The sequence below is a fragment of the Mauremys reevesii genome, linkage group 7, assembly GCF_016161935.1.
Source record: "Mauremys reevesii isolate NIE-2019 linkage group 7, ASM1616193v1, whole genome shotgun sequence".
In the NCBI taxonomy this organism is placed as follows: domain Eukaryota; kingdom Metazoa; phylum Chordata; order Testudines; family Geoemydidae; genus Mauremys; species Mauremys reevesii.
The window spans coordinates 78,469,477-78,489,794 of record NC_052629.1 but is presented as its reverse complement, the minus strand read 5'-3'; the positions used below and the strand labels follow the sequence as shown (position 1 = coordinate 78,489,794).

General features: G+C 51.9%; 1 protein-coding gene across 5 annotated transcripts in view; it reads left to right on the top strand.

Moving 5' to 3' along the window:
* The window catches only part of CACNA2D2 (calcium voltage-gated channel auxiliary subunit alpha2delta 2), a 643,579-nt gene that overhangs the window by 338,547 nt on the left and 284,714 nt on the right, over nucleotides 1–20,318 (top strand). The gene's annotated exons all lie outside the window — the stretch shown is intronic.

The window sequence follows — 20,318 nt, the reverse complement described above, 5'->3', positions numbered from 1 at the left end:
CTTTTATGACCTGCAGGACTCATTTAAATTCAAGATTTTTAGTTTCTAAATCGCCAATACTTAGTCCTTTAGCAACTCTCCCATTTTTAAAGCCTCTAATATTCTTTTCATTGTTATTTGATCATTGCAATTGACAGTTTTACTCTCTAGGTGTGCCGGACCTGCCAAGACATCATGGTGGTGCTAATGAGAGCATCTACCACAACTTGGGGAAGTGCTTGGGGCTGGCCACTGGGAGGACAGTGGGCAACTCAGTCTTGGCCATCTCTTCGAAGGCTCTTACTGATGTGAGGAAGGAAGTGAGCATCCCATGCAATTCTGCACCCTCCGCTCTGCTAGGAACCAGGCGTTTCCTGTGCACCAAGTGCTATTTCTAAAGGAATTTTGATCCATTTTTATAGGGCAGTTCCATTTGCCTGTCCCATTAGCTGTGATCTCCTCTGGTCTGTATGTGGAGGACATAAACCTCTCTGTAGACAATAGTGAGATTTTCAAAGGAGCCTAAGGGAATTAGGTGCCTGTACATATGTAAGTAGTTAAGTGCCAGGAGATGGTGCACAGGAATATGTAGCAGAGTTCCTGGGTTTTGCAGGAGCAGTGAAACATATGTATGCTGCAGATGGCTTCCCCAGTGCAACTCTTCCCATGGGTCTCCTGACAGTGCCCAACTCCTATGGTGTGTCAGTGGGATTTGGGCACCTCTGAAAATCCAAGTGTATGGGCTTTGGCTGCATGTGTTCACTGTAGTGAGGAAGCACTTTGCGAAGGGAATAGCCACGTCTGACTTGGGTTAGTGTTTGCCTCCATATTGTACATACAAGCAAATCAAGCCATTTACCTGTGTGAACAACAGTGGCCAAGATGTTCATACCCCTAAAGCCGAACATTTCCCAGGGCGTCCTCGGTCCCGGGACAAGGAAGGGAATTCTCTTCCTTCTTGGGCTTGTACTTCGTCAAGCCTTTGGGGATACAGCCTGTCATAAATACATACTTAGTAGTATATGTAATAGTGCATGTGTTTTGTTAATCTGTTTATTTTAAAGTTTCTAGAAGGAAATCACCGCCAGTGTGGGTCCCCCACTGTCTGCGATTTGGGGGGCGTGTCATAAACAGATAGTTAAGGGTTAAGGTCTCTTTTACCTGTAAAGGGTTAACATGCAGTACCTGATGACCACCTGACCAGAGGACCAATCAGAGACAAGATAATTTCAAATCTCTGTGGAGGGAAGCCTTTGTCTGTGTTCTTTGTTAGAGTGTTCTCTTTTTGGATCTAAGAGAGGCCAGTCATGTCTCCAAGTTCTCCTGGAGTAGTTCCTACTATTCAATAGTGAGTATTAATTAGAAAGGCGGATTAGTCTTATAATTTGATTTCTACATTTGCAATTGTGTGTTTGCTGAAGGAAATTCTTTATTCCTGTTTGCTGTTACTTTGCTTTTACTGAGAAAGAAAGGGGGAGGGGGAATGCTCTCCAGGTTTATAGGTTAGACTCTGTGTATTGTTCCATCTTGGATTACAGAGACAAGTTACTTTCTTTTTATTCTTTAATAAATCTTTTCTGTTAAGAACTTGGTTAATCTTTCCTTCAGGGAAAGGGGAGGAGGGAAGCATCCCTCTGTAGTGGATCCCGGTATCTCTCTTAGGAAAAGGGAGGGGGGAGGAAGCAGGGGGGAATGGTTTATTTCTCCTAGGTGTAAGAACTCCATGGATTTGGGGCTCTTGGGATCCCCAAGGATTTTGGGGAAGGACTGTGTCCCAATCCACGTACCTGATTGGGTGGTGGCAGCTTTTACCAGCTCTAAACTAGGATTTTTAGTTTAGAGGGAAACCAGTGCAGGTCCCCATTTTGGAACCCAACAGCTCTAAGTGGGGGTGAGACCTATGACACAGCCAAATGATATGTGCTTTATACATGTGCTATTTGTTAGGATGTCCCAGAGCAATCCAGAGATGTTTGTATTAGCCTCAACCTGTTGTCTGTGTGTTTGCCTCCTTCTGGCACAGGCTGGTTCTGTTTACACTGGAAAGCAAGAGGTGTTAGGGTGTATTTTTATGATGTATCTGGAGTGCAACCTGTGTGCAGCCCCCCATGAGTAGAGGAACCTGGCCTTGTTTACTGCGCCTCCTGGAATGGACTCTGGGTGCTGCCCCAGGCAAGGAAAAAACCTAACCTGGATTCCTGTTCCTCTTATATGGGCTCTGGATAGAGTGCCACTATGGGGGAGACTGGAACTGGATTCTTATAGTACCCTCAATGGGCTCCGACTGCAGCCATTGTATGGAGGAAACCTGAACTGGATTTCTGTGCCACCTGGATTGGGCTCTGGTGGGTGCAGCTCTGTGGTTTCTTTTTTAATTCTCCCTGCTTTTGTTCCTTTCTACCCTGTGCTGCTCCTTCTCCACCTACAGTCTTGGAAGGTGCTATGTGTCACTCTCCATAAATTGTGTCTGCTCTCTCTGCAGATCAGCTCTGTGGCACTGGCAACCCCTCTCCCCTTCCTGCCCCGGTTCCCCTCACGTGTGTCATCTGCCCAGCGCTAGATCTCTCTCTGCATGGCTGTCAGCAGCGCCAGCCTCATTCCCTGGTCTCTCTAGCTCACCGCTTGCCTCCCAAGTGTCTTGAAGTCTGTGCATGGGGTGCCCCTTGAGATGGACTGATTGATCGGTAATGCTTTAAAAATAATGGTCTAATCATTTTTAAGGATTACCAATAATCCTGTAGCTCTATTGATCGCGATAATATTATTCCTGATGAACTCATTTGTCATTAGTGTGGATGTTCTGTATAGCCACATATAGCACCATGGGAATCCTGTTCTCATCACCATTCATCTGCTCTTCGGAGAAGAGAGTTAAGAGGAAGCGAGGTGGCACCGCAGATGAGCTGGCCCCTCTCCCAGCCTCTGGAGACTTGAATTCAAATCCTGGATTTCAGTTGCAAGTAAAAATGAATGTGATTGGTTTATCCTTGTCCCCATTGGGACAGATGAAAAGAATTAACCCACCACCCAGTACACCATTATTGGCAGACACTGGTCATGACAGTATAAGGGCAGTGTAACGGGTTGTGCTCACCACCGTGGCACCTCCTGCTGGTTGCTCCAGGAATTAGCTCATTCAGCTGTGGGGCGCCCTCTGCGGGTGGTGTCTTGCCTCTTGTCTGCTCGGCTGTATTGTCTCCACCACCAGGACACGCATCGTTCTCTGTACCGTGGTGTCCTCTTCAGGACACTGCCCTCCGGCAGTGCCCACTACTCCAATCTTCCCCCTTCCGGAGGTAGTACAGCCTAGCGGCCGGAGTCTATGAAACACACCCCTACTGCCAGGGCAGTGCGGGCCAATCGCCAGAGTCTATGCAAGCACCCCGCCTGTTCAGGGTAGTACGGCCTAGCAGCCGCAGTCCATGAATCTCACCCCTATTGTCAGGGTGGTGTGGCACAATGGCCAGAGTTCACGGGGGCCGCTAGCAGGAGAGCCCTAGTAGCGGTGGAATGACCAGCTACCAGCTCCGCAGGGAGTCCCACTGAAACACGCTGAGCTTACCTTGGTGGGAGATACCACTCCAATACTGCCCCAGGTCATTTCCTAACACAGTCTCAGGCATTGTTGTCCAGGAGATGTTGGGATCTCATAGTTCTTCAAGTGATTGCTCATGTGCATTCCAATATGTGTGTGCGCGTGCCACGTGCACAATCGCTGGAAAGCTTTTATCCTAGCGGTACCCGTTGGGTCGGCTGTGGAGACCCCTGGAGTGGCGCCTTTATGGCGGTGTATATATGTCCCTGCCGACCTGCTGCCTGCTCAGTTCCTTCTTACTGCCTGTGATGGTCGTTGGAACAGCCCAGAATCTTGCATCTGCAAGTGCCTTACCTAGTGGTTCCTTTGTTTTTGTGTAAATAGTCATTAGTTAGTTAGTAGTTAATAGTTGTAGATCAGTTTAGCTTACTTTGGGGGGCTTCCCCCTGTTCTGCTCGCCCTGGCACCGGGGGCATGCCTTGGTCGCAGAGTTTAAGGCATGCGAGAAGTGCATGAAACCTATGCCCACAAGTGATCCGTGCACCACCTGTCTCAAGTGCCTCAGGGAGGGCCATCAGATAAGTGCCCAATTTGCAGGAGCTTCAGACCCAGGACTAAGAGGGAGCAGGACTATCGTCTGAAGCTCCTCCTGATGGAGTCAGCCCTTCAGCCACTGCCAGAGCTGACACCAGCATCCTCGATGCGGGATCCCGGCACCGAGGAAGGACTCTGCCAGGGAGCACCAGCACTGATCCCCGGCCCACAAGGTCAGTGCCATCAGGCGGCACCGTTCGCAGTGCCCCATAAGAAAAAGAAACCAGACAAGGGACGTTCCCCTGTCAAGAAGAAGGGATTCCAGTGGGGTGTGTCCTGTGGCTGGACACCCTCGGTCTGGTCTTCAAGAACTGGTGCCGTTGACTCCGGCCCCAGTGGCAGAGCCATTGAGTCTGGCGAGAATGGACTCCCCTACCCGGGATGATTTGGAGGAAGAGCTTGACCTCCACTCAACTCCGGACACACATGAGGCAGCTCGAGACCTCATTGCCATGACAGCACAGTAGCCGGCCCCGCAGATGCAGGGCCCGGCTTCGCAAACTCAGGTACTGCCAGTAGCACTAGTGATGGCACCAACTGCAGCGTCGAGCCCAGCACCGCGGACGGCTCTGACATCCGTCACGTCACCAACAGCTGCACTGCCATTGATTCATCATCAGGGAAGCCCATGATGTTGCGGCACCAATCTCCTTCTCCTCAGTACTGCTCGCTGGCACCGTTGGGCTCAGCTCCCCCGTGGTCGGGTACAGAATACTCCTCAGAGTCAGACGCTGAATCTTCCATCTCCCGAGGCAGCCACCACCGGTCCCGGTCCCGGCACCGATCCCAGCACTGTAGGCCAGCACCAGCCATCACTTGGCCACCCCAGTGGCAGGGCCCAGTACAATGGCTGTTTTATACCCCTTGGGTCTACCACCAGGCTCAGGATCAGGGATCCAGGCCGGTATTGGTAGTGTCGGCCCCACATGCCCCTCCATCAGCGATGTCGCTGGCACGCTACACACCCATAGGGCCCCCGAGGACCCCGTGTGGGACAGACAAGCACGGCCCTTCCTCCACCGACGTTGGGAGCTCCAAGGTGCCTGACCCGAACTCCAGAGAACTGGAGGGGCAGGAAGACCCCGTCCCGGGAAGCTCTCCCTCCTCCTCGCCGGACGAGGCGATGGCGGGCACCTCTACCAGTCTACCACCAATGGACACCAAAGGCCACCAAGACCTGCTTAGGAGGGTGGCAGTTAACCTTAACCTCCAGGCAGAGGAGGTTATGGAGGACTCGGATCCAATGGTGGATATCCTCACTCCCGAGGGTCCTTCTAGAGTGGCCTTGCCCCTCATAAGGATAATTCAGAACACTACGGAGGTGCTCTGACAAACCCCGGCCTCTATACCACCAACAGCTAAAGGGGTTGAGAGATACTACTTTGTGCCGCAAAAGGGCTATGAGCACCTTTTTACCCACCCCCAGCCGGGGACTCTGGTGGTTGATGCGGCAAACCACAAGGAGTGGCAAAGACAGCCAGGCCCTGCACCTAAGTCACGGGACGCCAAGAAGCTGGATCTCATTGGCCGTAAAGTCTATTCGACTGGTGGGCTCCAGCTTCAAGCAGCGAATCAGCAGGCAGTGCTTAGCCCATACACCTAAGTTCAGGAGTTAATCTCGGCTGACTCTTGCAAGGAGTTTGGTGCACTCCTTGAGGAGGGTAGAGTGGTGTCTAGGGCCACCCTCCAGGCAGCACTGGATGCGTCGGACTCTGCGGCTCAAACTATGACCACTGCCATTGCAATGAGGCGCAGTGTGTGGCTCCAGGTTTCAGGCATCCCACTGGAGGTCCAGAACACCATACAGGACCTCCCCTTTGACTGCGAGGGCCTGTTCACTCAAAACACGGCACGCGCCTGCATAGCCTAAAGGACTCTCGCGCAACTCTGAAGTCTCTGGGGCTATACACCCCAGCGTCTCAGAGAAAGCCCTTTAGACCTCAGCCCCTGTCCCACTTCTACCCTGGGCCTCCTAGACGAGATCCATCAAGGAGAAGGGGCAGGAATAATAGGAGGCGCCCACCGCAATCCTCCTCGGGCCAAGGCCAGGGTTCAGCCAAACAGCCCCCTGCCCTAAGCCTAACTTTTGAAGATGCACCTGAGGCTGGTGCACCAGTCACCATCTTGGATCCTTCTCCCCACTTTGTGAATCGACTCTCCCACTTCTACCATGCTTGGTCTTGGATCACGTCAGACCGCTGTGTCCTCAGCATGGTAGGGGCGGGATATTCTATCCAATTCTGTTCCCTCCCGCCCTCCCACCCCCCCTTCCCCATCCCTCTTCAGGGACCCCTCTCACGAGCAACTCCTTTTACAGGAGGTGCAATCGGTCCTAGCTCTAGGGGCAATAAAGGAGGTTCCTCAGGGGCAAAGGGTTTGACTCTCGCTATTTCCTTATCCCCAAGGCCAAGGGCGGGCTTCGGTCTATCCTGGACCTATGAGACCTCAACACATTCATAAAGAAGGTAAAGTTTTGCATGGTCTCTCTGGCTGCCGTCATTCCCTCCCTGGATCTGGGAGACTGGTACACCACCCTCCACTTGACGCATACTTTCACTTTGCTGTTATCCCAGCCCACAGGCGCTTTCTCAGATTCATTGTCAGTGGCCAGCACTACCAGTTCAGGGTGTTCCCATTTGGCCTCTCAATGCCCCCCCCCCCCCGGGCGTTCACCAAGTGTATGGCGGTTGTGGCAGCCTTCCTCCGCAGGCGCCAGGTGCAGGTATTCCCATATCTGGACGACTGGCTCATCAAGGCCAAGTCCCAAGCATGGGTGGCAGAACATGTGTCCCTGGCCCAGGCTACGTTTCGCGGGCTGGGACTTGTATTGAACGAGCCCAAGTCCACATTGACCCCCCACACAAAGAATAGAGTTCATCGGCACTCTCTTGGACTCCACGCACACGAAGGCATTCCTTTCGGAACTGCATTTCAAAGCGCTCATGGACATTATCGAGACCCGACTCTGCTTTCCCACAACCACGGCCAGAAATTGTATGAAACTATTGGGGCGCATGGCAGCCTGTACATACTTGGTACAGCGCTCCAGGCTGTGCCTTCAGCCCCTTCAGGCGTGGTTAGCGCAAATGCACAGACTGGGCAGGGACCCATTGAACTCTGCCTCGGATTCTCGACTCTCCCCACTGGTGGCTGCAACCACAGCTGGTTTATGTGGGAGTACCCTTTGCCAAACCCCAGCCTACGCTCTCCCTGGTCACGGATGCCTTGGCGCTCGATTGGGGAGCACATCTGGGCAATATCAGAACCCAGGGCCTCTGGTCCCATGCAGAGCTATCGCTGCACATCAACATAAGGGAGCTGAGGGAGATTCGTCTGGCATGCCAAGCGTTCCAGGCCTACCTTCAGGGCATGTGCGTATCAGTGCTCACGGACAATAGTGCAGCGATGTTCTATAGAAACAAACAGGGTGGTGCTCGCTCCTCTCCCCTGTGACAGGAAGCCCTCGCGCTGTGGGACTTTTGCATCACCCACTCTATACATCTACAGTCGTACCTTCCGGGGGCCCAAAATGAGCTGGCTGACTGCCTCAGTCGCTCATTCCATGGACATGAGTGGTCCCTCAGACCGGACATCGCTCACTCGATTTTTCCAGAGGTGGGGCTCTCCCCACATGGACCTGTTCGCGACGCAGAGCAACAGGAAGTGCCAGAGGTTCTGCTCTTTCCTGAACCACAGCCCAGGCTCCACTGGGGATGCCTTTCACTTGTCATGGACGGATCATCTGCTGTATGTGTTCCCGCCATTCCCCCTCATACACAGTGTGCTCCTCAAGACTCGTCAGGACAGGGCTTCTTTGATCCTCATAGCGCCAGTGTGGCCTCACCAGCACTGGTTCACCATATTACTGAACCTCTCAGTGGACAGACCAGTCCTCTCTGTCCGACTCTAATCACACAGGCCATCTGCAACACCCCAACCTGGAGTCCCTCCACCTCATTGCATCGAAAATCCATGGCTGAGCCCTCTTGAGCTTCAGTGCTCGCACTCAGTGAAGTAGGAAACCCTCCATTCGAGCCATGTACCTGGCTAAGTGGAAGCGTTTCTCCATTTGGCCTTGACAAAGGGGATCTGAGCCACAATCAGCCCCAATTCCCCTTATTTTGGATTATCTTTTATATCTCAAGCACCAAGGGTTAGGGATATCATCCCTGAGGGTACACCTCACAGCCATTTCGGCCTTTCACCCAGGAACAGTGGCGGGGGGAGGGTCAGTGTTTGGTAACCCCATGGTGAGCAGATTTCTTAAGGACCTGGACAGATTTTATCCCCCAGTACGTCGGCCTGTTCCCTAGAGGGACCTCAACCTGGTCCTGTCCTCACTCATGGGGGGCCCCCCTTCGAGCTCATGGCTACCCGCCCTCTGTCCTACCTCTTCTGGAAGGTGGCTTTTATGGTAGCTATAACCTCCGCTAGAAGGGTATCCGAGCTCAGAGCACTGACTTCCGAACCTCCTTATACGGTATTTTATAAGGACAAGGTGCAGCTATGCCCTTACCCTGCGTTTCTGCCTAAGGTTGTATCCCAGTTTCATGAGAACCAAGATATATTTTTACCTGTGTTCTTTCCTAAACCCTATGCCACTAACAGGGAGTGCATGTTCCATTCCTTGGACGTTAGACGTGCCTTGGGATTTTACACTGAATGCACAAAGCCATTTCATAAATCACCACAGCTCTTTATTGCTATTGCAGAAAGAATGAGGGGGCTCCCGATCTCATCACAGCGCATCTCGTCATGCAGTGCCGTAACAAGGGCAAGGCGAGTGAGGCACTTGCCTCGGGCGCGCAAAGTGGAGAGGTGCAGCTACCGTGATCGGTGGCACTTTAGCGGCAGCTCTACTGCTGCTGCTTCTTCGGCGGCAATTGGGTGGTGGGTTCTTCTCTCCGAGAGGGACTCAGGGACCTGCTGCTGAATTGCCACCGAAGAGCCTGGAGCCGGCCCTTGCCTCAGGCACAAAAATGCCATGTTACAGCTCTGTCGTCATGGATCACGTCCCGTATCAGTACTTGCTATGACCTGGCTAAAGTTCCAGCCCCTCCGCTTATGGCGCACTCTACCATAGTGCAGGCAGTGTCCACAGCATTCCTGGCTCAGGTCCCTATCCAGGCTGTCTGCAAGGCAGCAACCTGGTCTTCAGTCCACACCTTCGCTTCACACTACGCCATCACCCAGCAGGTGAGGGATGATGCTGTTTTTGGTAGGGCAGTCCTGCACTCAGCAATCAGGTGAACTCAACCCCTCCCCCGGGTAACTGCTGGGAAGTCACCTATTGGAATGCACATGAGCAATCACTCGAAGAAGGAAAACAGTTACTTACCTCTCGTAACTGTTGTTCTTCGAGATGTGTTGCTCATGTCCATTCCAAATCCCACCCGCATCCCCACTGTCAGAGTACTCCGGCAAGAAGGAACTGAGCAGGCAGCGGGTCAGCAGGAACATATACACCGCCATAAAGGCGCCACTCTAGGGGTCTCCACAGCCAACCCGATGAGTACCGCTAGGGGAAAAGCTTTCCGGCGATCGTGCATGCGGCGCACACACTCACACCTATTGGAATGGACATGAGCAACACATCTCAAAGAACAACAGTTACAAGAGGTAAGTAACCATTTTTTCCCTAGCACCGGCCGCGACCTGAGGCTCCGTGGGCTACTGGGGTCTGAAGCTGTGGTCCACGTCTCCTCTCCCCTCTGGCGCAGGCTGGAACCTGTCTTCAGCAGGAGCTCCTGGTGCCCTCCCTGACGGAGCTGGGCTGCTCTCTTTTATGCTGATACACCTAGAGCAGGGGTGGGCAAACTTTTTGGGGCGACGGCCACATCTGGGTGAGGAAATTGTATGCAGGGTCAGGGCAGGGGGGGTGGAGTGCGGGATGTGGAGGAAGGGGCTCAGGACAAGGGATTGGGGCAGAGAAGGGGTGCAGAGTGTAAGAGGGGGCTCAGGGAAGGGGGTTGGTTTACAGGAGGGGTGCGGAGTGCAGGACGGGGCTCAGGGCAGGGAGTTGGGGTGCACGGGGTGCAGGGTGCAGCAGGGAGCTCAGGGCAGGTGGTTGGAATGCACAGGAGTGCAGAAAGGGGCTCAGGGCAGGGAGTTGGGTGCAGGAGGGGTGTGAGGTACAGGCAGAGGGCTTAGGGCAGGAAGTTGGGGGGCGGGGGGCAGGAGGGGTTTGAGCTCCAGCCCGGTGCCGCTTACCTAAAGTGGCTCCGGGGTGGCAGTGGCGCACACCAGGGCCAAGGCAGGCTCCCTGCATGCCTGCCCTGTCCCCACGCCACTCCAGGAAGTGCTGCGGCCCCTGGGGGGGGGGGGCAGAGGGCTCTGCGTGCGCACATGGAGCCCTTTGCCTCCCGGCCCGGGGGCTGCTTCTGAGAGCAGCGCCGGGCCCGCAGCACCACCGGGGTAATCCCGCGGGCCGGATCCAAAGCCCTGAAGGGCCGGATCCGGCCCGCGGGCCATAGTTTGCCCATCCCTGACCTAGAGCATGCCCAGTAGGGAGAAGGGGGCGTGGCTTCCTCAGCCCACAATGTGGCATTAACCCCTTCCCATCAGGTGTGGGGCAATCGCGCCCCATCACACATCCTACCCTTTAATAGTGGACTGGGCGGGGCCTCTTACCTCCCCCTCTGGCCAAGAAAAGAAATCAGCATTAGCGTGTGCCTTACCTGGGCGATGCACCACTTGGAAGTCATATGGCTGTTGGGATAGGTACCATCGCATTATCCGAGGGTTGGTCTCTTTCATATTATGCAACCAACATAGAGGCTCATGGTCAGTAACTAGCCAGAATGCGTTTCCTAGCAGGTAATATCTTAGAGAGTCTATGCCTCAGTCTTTCTCTATAGTCTTTCTTTATAGTTGAGTAACGAGTTTCTCTGGGGAATAATTTCTGACTCAAATATAATATAGGGTGTTCTTCTCCAGCCTCACCTTGAGACAGCACTGCGCCGATCCCTACTTCAGAGGCATCCGCCTGTAGGATGAAAGGTTTCTGGAATTTGGGATGGGCCAAGACCAGTTCTTGTGTCAGCCACTCTTTTAAGGCCTGGAAGGCCACCTCACATTCCTTTGACCACTGGACTTTCTGAGGTTGTGCCTTCTTTGTTAGGTCAGTCAAGGGGGCTGCCAAAGTTGCAAAACTGCAGCATTAACTGCCGGTAATATCCAGCAAGGCCAAGAAATTGCCGTACCTGCTTCTTGGTCGTTGGCACAGGCCCTTGTCGACCAAGGGCCGTAGCTCGCTGCCCTCGACAGTATAACCAAGATTGGTTACTTCCTCTTGCCCAAAATGATATTTTGTTGGGTTGACTGTCAGTCCTGCCTCTTTTTAAGGCCTGTAGGACCCTAGAAAGATGTTCCAGGTGGTCGTCTCAGCTAGTGCTGTTTACGACAATGTCCTCAATGTACGCCACTGCGTACTGTCCATGAGGTTGCAATATCCGGGCCATAAGTCGCTGAAAGGTGGCCGCCACTCCATGTAACCCGAATGGCATGGTCACAAATTGGTATAGGCAAAAAGAGGTTGGGAAGGCCATCTTTGGGCGTGAGGTTGGAGTCAGGGGGATCTGCCAATATCCCTTAGTAAGATCTAGCTTTGATAGGAATTTGGCTCACCCTCCCGCCCCCAGCCTCTCTAGGAGTTCGTCGACCTGGGGCATTCGGTAGGCGTCAAACCAAGATATATCGTTCACCTTTCTAAAATCAATGCAGAATTGGAGGGAGCCATTTGGTTTTGGGACTAGGACTGTTGGGCTTCGCGACTCGCTGTGGGATTCTTCTATCACGCCCATGTCTAGCATAACCTCCAGTTCCTTCCGAATGGGCTCCTACATCTTCTTAGGCGGGGCCGGTGAGGGTTGTGTACCTTCTGTCCCGGCAGGGTGATGATATGATGACTCATGACAGACGTCCGCCCGGGCCGTGCTGACAAGACCTCTGGGTAAAACTGCAATAGTCTTTGGAGTTGTTCCTTCTGGTTCAGATTAAGGTCTGCTCTGATGGTTACTGGCCCATCTTCAAAGGACTCATCTGCCAGGGGTCCCAGCTCTGGTTTGGGAGTGTAGGGAGTAATCAGTAACGTCTCCCTACTGCACCAGGCCTTCAATAAATTTACATGGTATGTGCGTGTTTCGTGCTGCTCGCCAGGCAGCTTAACCTCATAGTCAACCAGGCCGATCCGCCGGGTGACTTCAAAAGGGCCTTGCCACTTAGCCAACAATTTGGACTCGGATGAGGGCAACAGGATCAGGACCCGGTCTTCGGGTTCAAAACTCCGCAACCTGGCTCCCTTGTTGTAATGTTGGGCCTGACTCTGCTGTGCCTGCTCCGGGTTCTCTCTAGCAAAGGCTCCCAATCTCTGCAACCTCTCCCATAACTGTAGAACATGATGGATGACCCCCTTTCCCTGGGTCTCTTATTCTTCCCAGCCCTCCTTCAGGAGGTCAAGGATACCTCAGGGTTGTCTTTCATATAAGAGTTCAAATGGAGAGAATCCCGTGGAAGCTTGGAGTACCTCCTGTATAGCAAATAACAAGTCTGAGAGTAATGTATCCCACTGTTGCGGACCCTCGTCCACCAATTTGCGTAGCATACTCTTCAAAGTCTTATTAAAACGCTCCACCAACCCATCCGTCTGGGGGTGTGTAGCGAGGCGGTGGGATACTCCGCGGCCCCGCTGAGAGACGAGCCTCCCCTAACACCAACGTGGGCAGAGCCACTGGGTCCTGTGCCCACCCCTCAGAGGTCACGGCGCAGACCCAGAAGAATAAAAGCTCACCTGCAGAGCTCAGTTGAGACCCAGCCACCACAGAGACCAGACGTCTGCAGCCGAGTTCCCTCGGGGGAGACAGCAGAAGGCCGCGGCCAGCCTGAGGTTGCCCCAGGCCGGCCGAGCCTACCCCTCGCTCATTAACCAGAGGAGGGCTGGCCGAGCCTACCCCGAGGACTGGCCGAGCCGGCCACTTGCCAGCTACCCCGAAGAGGAGCCGAGCCGGCCTTTTGCCAGCTACCCCGAGGAGGAGCCGAGCTGGCCTCTCGCCAGCTACCCCGAGGAGCAGCTGAGCCTACCATCCGCGACTTACCCAGAGGAACCGTGGGTGTTTGAGACCGCCGGCGACGCTACCACAACTCAGGTACCCTACGAGGGGGAGTGTGGAAATGGCCCGAGGGCAGCCGACCCCAGTCTGGCTGCAGCATTGCCTGAACCTATGTCAGTGTGTTGCGGCCAGGATCCCCACTGACAGCAGCAAGTCTTCGCCGCTGTTAGGGCCCCGGGCTGGGACGCAGTGGAGTGGGAGGGCCTGCGTCCCCCCTGCCACCCACTCCTTGGGTGGCAGACTCCCCCTTCTCCCTGGCCTGGAGAGGCTAGGACCTCCTGTTATAAACTACTGACTCAGCCCTGCCTAAAGGCCTGAGTCTTTGCCTCTTTGTTTGCTGCCCCGCCCTGACCCAGGGCCTGGGCTGATATTGACTAGTGACTCAGCCCCCGCTGAAAGGCCGGAGTCCCTGACAGCTTGTTTGCTGCCCCGCCCTGGTCTAGGGCCTGGGTGGCTATCTGAACTATTGGCTCAGCCCCCTGCTTAAAGGTCTGAGCCCCGGACCGTGTGCTGGCCATCCCACACTGCCGCAGAGCCGACGGCCGGGGGACTAGAGCGAGGCAGTGGGATACCCCACGGCCCCGCTGAGAGACGAACCGCAGCAAAGCCGCACCACAGGGTGGTATGGGGATGTCCTCAAGGCTTGTATGCCTAAAACATGACAAAGGTCAGCCATCAAATGAGAAGTCATATTAGTTCCCTGGTCTGTCAAGATCTCGCGGGGTATTCCTACCTGGGAAAAGACTTTGATGAGTTCAGCAGCTATCTTAAGGGCAGTGGCCGTCCATAATGGAACCACTTCTGGGTACTGGGTAGCGTAATCTATGATCACAAGGATATATTGGTGGCCTGCAGCACTCTTTTCCAGGGGCCCACCATGTCAAGTCCTATTTATTCAAAGGGAGTGCCGACTACTGGAAGAGGTATGAGTGGTGCCTTGGGTAGTCCTTTCAGGCCCGACCATTGGCATTCTGGGCATGACGCACAGTAATTTCTCACCTCTTGGTGAATCCCTGGCCAGAAGAATTGCCGCGCCACCCACTGGAGGGTCTTTTCTCTTCCCAGGTGCCCTGCCCAGGGCACCGAATGGGCAAGGTACAAAAGTCCCTGGCGCAGCCTTCAAGGAACCAGCAATTGACAGAGTATTTCCTGAGTTTGGGGCTCCTCCACCAGACGATAGAGGCAATCCCACCATACCTCAAAGTGCGAGCCTTGGGGTCTTTGGGAAGCCTCCTCCCCTTCTCGGTCCCCAATGGTAGCCTGTTCCCAGGCATGCTTAAGTGTGGGGTCCTGGCACTGTTCCTGGATAAAATCAGCATCCCGTTCCAGCTCTCCCTGTTCCTCCTCAACAGAGGAATCTATCAACGTTGGTTAGGGTACTGGGGTCTCAGTGGGTCTAGAGGTCCCTTCCCCAGGGACCTCATCCTCAAGATCACACCCAAGGGTCCAGGGCGGCCTCCTGTAACAGTTCTTGGAACTACGGCCAGTCTCGCCCTAGGATCACTGGGTAGGCTAGCCTCGGGGTTATACCCACCAGGTGGTCGGCACTTGGGTTGCGTATTACCAGCATCACCCGGGCCGTGGGATATGAATGTAGGTCACCATGGATACATTGGACATAAATAGGGGTTCTGTCTGGCTCCAAATTAGGCACAAGGTCACCCCGGACGAGGGTTTGACTACAACACAAGTCAGTCAATTCTGTCATAGAAACCCCTTCGATGAGCAGCGGGACCCCTAGTTTCCCTGGGCCCCTCTTCCGAGCCTGGGGGCTGGCAACCCAGACTTGCCCATAATTACAGTCCATGTATGGACAATCCTGATGAAAATGCCCTGCTTTACCACACTCATAACAGCGGTCTTGCGGTCTTCTGGATGGTGTGCCTATCCGATTTAGCTTGACTCCTCCGAGTGGCACCTCTTTCTGCCATATAGGGCCTCGGGAGGAAGGTGATTTCTGATTTGGTTTGGGGAGTTTGCCTGGGGAGTCCCATGACACACGCCAAGCTTACCTCGTGGGAGATACCACTCCGACACCACCCCTGGTCACTTCCTACCGCAGACTCAGGCATTGTAGTCCAGGAAGTGTTGGGATCTCTTAGTTCCCCAGCACCCTGGGGCTCCATGAGGTCTGAGGCTATGGTCCACGTCTTTGCTCCCCTCTGGCCTGTCCTCAACAGGAGCTCCTGGAGCCCTCGCTGACTGAGCTGGGCCGCTCTCTTTTATGCTGGTACACCTGGAGCATGCCCAGTAGGGAGAAGGGGGCGTGGCTTCCTCAGCCCACAATGTGGCATTAACCCCATGCGGGGCGAGTGCACCCCATCACAGGCAGGTATAGTGTGTGGGGGTGGGGGCTGGGCTGCAGGTCAAGACTGAGAGGCATCAGCAGAGCTGTATAGGGAATCTGGGCCTGGCACAGCAGGGGGAACTGCAGGTCAGGACTGAGGTGGCTGGATTAGCAGAGCTGTGGTAGCAAAGATGTTGCTGGGTATTTCAGGTTGGGTTGAGCTGCTGAGAATGCCCAGGGCTGGAGTAGCGGAAGTTTGCAGATTGGGAATGAGGTGCATTGGCCGAACTGCAGAGGAAAGCTTGCACCAAGGTTTCCTTCAGTTGGTTCTGGCTCAAGCCACTACTACCAGCTTTGCACTTCGTGAGCACTGTATCCATTCCTCAAGATCAGGGTTTAAACACACTCTGTTTAGGAACATAGGAGTTGCCATTATGGAGCACATCAGCACTCCCTCTAGTCCGGCACTTTGTCTCTGTCTGGAGCCAATACCAGATGTCTCCAAGGAAAGTATAGACTGCCCCATACCACAGAGTTATGCACTAGCATGCCCAAGGTGGGGAATTTCATACTCACTCTGGTTGTCATATGTCCTGAAGCTGGTGCCAATTATGATAATTATCCTAGCTAGTGAGTCTGCAGCTCTTTGTAGAGATCTGTAATGCGGTCCTGAGTTGTACAAGGCTCACCACCTGCACCTCCCATCCTTAAATTATATATGTATATAATATACTGGCCACCATTAAAAACTAAATGCTCACAGTTGCTGTTACCTGCAGTGGCCTTGGTATCTTACCTTACTCAGGAGAAAACACCGCACTGTAGGAGCTGCAGACTAGCAACCATGATTTTCAGTGGCACCCACTGTACATAGTACATACACAAAACTGCACTGAAAGGACATTATAAAGGTTGCAAAGTCAAGTGCTAAAAAGTTCGGTAATGCCAGAATACGCCTTATGACACAGTCTTTAATTACATGAAATCTCTCTCTCTCTCTCTCTCTCTCTCTCTCTCACACTGATTTAAATGGCTGGGGCACAGAAAGTCTTTAATATGAGGAGAAAACACAAATAGTTTAGGCCCCTGTTCAGCAAATCATTTAAGAATGTGCTCGGTTTAGAGCACTGCCATCAGTGGAACGTAAGCATGTGCTTAAGTGGTTTGCTGAGTCAGAGCCTTAGAGAGGAAATGGTAAAAAGGGCATATAAAATAATGAGTGGTCCAGAGACGGTCGCTAGGGCTCTCTGATTTAGTGTCTTAGAACAAGACAATGGCTAATTCAATTAAAAGGAAATGCATCTGAAATAGATTGAAGGAAATGTGGGGATTTTTCACCTGTGCTTGCTGAGCCTGTGGAACTTCCCACCACAGGAAGCTATAGTGGCCTCCGAGTCAGTGTTGCCAACTTTTGTGATTTTGTACATCTCGCAATATTTGTTGTTGTTTTTCAAGTCCCAGCACCTGGAGTCCTGTGATTAAATCTGATTTTAAGATGGTGGTGGTTTTTAATAAATTTCTAGCTCCTCCTTAATTATGGAGATAAGAAAGGATCAAAAACCAAAGGGCAAAGAAAAATAACCTACATTTATCATTCTTTAAAAATCTCATAATTTTTTAAGCCAGTCTGATTTATTTTTGGAGATCGGAATCATGAGTTTTGATTCCGCTTAAGACTGGCGATATTGCGAGTGGAGATCGATGCATCCTATGATGGATACATCATCCTCCCATCCCCTCTGCCCATTTGTCTGTCTCTTGCCCTTGCTGCATCTTGCCATGTAGATTGTGAACTCCCTGGAGGAAGGATAACCTTCTTATTCTATGTGCAGCACTGAGCACCCTGGCTCCCTGATGGAGCCGCTATTGTGATAAGAATTTAGAAGGGCTTAGGTAGCAAGTCCCAGTACAGACTGCATAAACATCCTGCTTTGTAGTGATCACAGAAGTGACTTTTTTCCTCTTCACTTCTTGGGTTCCTTTCAGATCAGATGAACCAACTGGTCCACCTTATCCACCTTCATTACAATTTATATCTGACTACTAAAGAGAGGGCTACTTATCCCCAAGGAGCCCAGAGCTGTGTCAGTCCTGCTAGCTGTCCTGTCTATTTGTTTCTGGCCATGACAGACATGCGGATAGAGAGGAGGTAAAGTAATGGATCAGGTCTGTCTCTCTCAAAGTGAGAGTGCCAATCAATTCACTGCACACTTTGGGGGCTATAAACAAGAGTTTATTGGGCTATTTCTCAAGTGTGCCAATAAGTAACTGTTTTGTTTTCTTTTGAATTGTCTCTAATGCTACAACATTAATCAGGATCTAATTCTGCTTTTTAACGTCTAAATAATTTCCCATCACCTTTACCCAACCAGGATTGATTGCCTATATGTCGGAGGCAGTATTGCATAGCCAAGATGGATTTGATTAGCAGACAACATGTCAGACCCAATGGCTGGGTTTCAGTGGTCCTGCGGGCACCCCCCCAGCTGCCAGGAGGAGTTGTGGGTGCAGTATCTCTGAAAATCAGGCCTCACGTTTTCCAAGAATCAGACTTTTTTTGTATATGTATGTATTTTACACAAAAGCTATGTTAAAAGAACATTATTAAAGTTGCAAAGTCAAGTACTCAAATATCAGGAAATTCCAGAATGAAGGTGCCTGTGCAACCTGAATTCCAGCCTTCTTGTGCATATACATTATGATACAGTCTGTAATTACATGATCACATACTGTTTTTTTTCACAGGACCCCTGCTTCATTTGGTGCACAGGATGGATGTTGCTTAGTTAATGACCAGCTATGTAATATTTTGTTTTCTCATAATTCAGTGTGTGGTCCTAGGCCCTATTTTACTGCATGCTATTCAAACCTTGCTCTGGAGATAGAATTGTTAATTTCCTTGAGGGTTTTTCTGTGGCACTCATCAATATTGTATCTGAGAGTCTCACAAACATTAATTAATCAATCAATCAATCTTCACAACATTCCTGTAATATTATCCCCATTTTACAGATGGGGAAGTGAGACACAACGAAATTAAGGTCAGATTTGTCAACTATTTTTTATTTATTATTTGAAAATTGTTATTAAACCTTCATGGTAATATAATACGAAATATATTTTGAAACAAAAAGTAATTTTGAAACAAAATAATTGAATGGGTTCTTTTATCGAAATGCTTTGTATTGATTTTTTTTAAACAAAATGTTGTCAAATTGATAATTTCTGTTGGAAGATATTCAACCAGCTGTAGTATTTGTCTATTGCATTGTTTGCAGAACCTGGGTACTTAAAACAAGACATTAAATAGTTAGGGATATCTATAATCTTACGCTGGCCACAATTATAAACAAACCCAGTATTCTTACCAAATCTAGAGAGAGGCATATTTCAGCACTGCAGCTTTAACTGTGATTCAGAATAAATACTTTTCTTTCATCAGCAGCTCTTCTTACATCAGCAATCTCAGCATAAAAACACAGCACAAAACCTTCTGGAAAATGAAACACAGAAACTATGGCCCCAGTCCTACGATTGGATATACACACATGTTAATGATGCACATTTATCAGCCTCACATGCAAGTCCTCATACAGAATTAGATATTACACACCTTTCCTATTAAAATAGCTACTGTATAGAATTCTGTTCCCCCATTATCCCACAAAATTCAACTGTCAGTTGATAACTCTATTAACTGATCTTTCCCCTTTAATAGTATCCCTTGAAAGAAAATGTTTGGATCCCGAAAACAAGATAAAAATGAAACAATACAAGAGAAACAGGCTACAAGTCTATAGCTGAGAGGGTTGTATTGTGATGAAATATGCATTCCTTTATATTTGACAAGAATAAAGTTAGTTTCTGATGTGAATAGTGTAAGATTTATGATGATGTTAGCTGTTTGTTGCCTTGCTTTTAAATGCCTAGGCATTGAAATGCTGTTAACAATTCCTTGCTCTTCTCTACTCTAGATCTCAAAGCATTTTACAAAGGAGGGCAGTATCATCAGCGGCATATTATCGCCTAGGCCAACAAGGCCTAGGGCAGCAAATTGGCAGGGGCGGCAAATTTTCTTGCGACCCCTCCCCAACTCCACCCCTTCCCCAAATCCCCAGCCCGCTTCCTCCCCCAGGCGCGCTGCGCTTCCCTCCTCTCAACTCCCTCTCAGGCTTGCTGCGCGAAAGCACTGGGAGGGAGGGAGAAGCGAGTAGCGGCACACTTGGAGGAGGCAGAGCAGAGGTGAGCTGGGGCCCAGGGGCATGGGGAGTAACCCGGGGGGGCCGGGAACCATTCCCCACCCCAGCTCACCTCTGCTCCACCGCTGCCATCCCTCGAGCGCGCCACAACTCCCCTTCTCCTCCCTCCCTCCCAGGCTCACTGTGCAAAAGCGCTGGGAGGGAGGGAGGGAGAAGCAAGTAGCGGTGCGATCGGAGGAGGCGGAGCAAAGGTGAGCTGGGGCCGGCGGGCGTGGGGAGAGAGCCTTGGGGGGGAGACAGGGAACCGCTCCCTGCCCCAGCTCACCTCCACTCCACCTCCGCCATCCCCCAAGCACGCCACAACTCCCCCTTCTCCCCCCTCCCTTCCAGGCTTACTTGCAGGGGAGCAGAGGTGAGTTGGGGGGGGGCAATTTTATGAGGGCCTAGGGGCGCCAAATTTGTTAATCCGCCACTGAGTATCATTATTCACATTTTATGTATGGGAAAACTGAGGCACAGACCAGAGGCAGTGGTTTGCCCAAGGTCACCCACCAGCCAGTGGCAGAGCCAAGAATAGAACCCAGGTGTCCAGAGACCCAGACCAGTGCCCTGTGGTC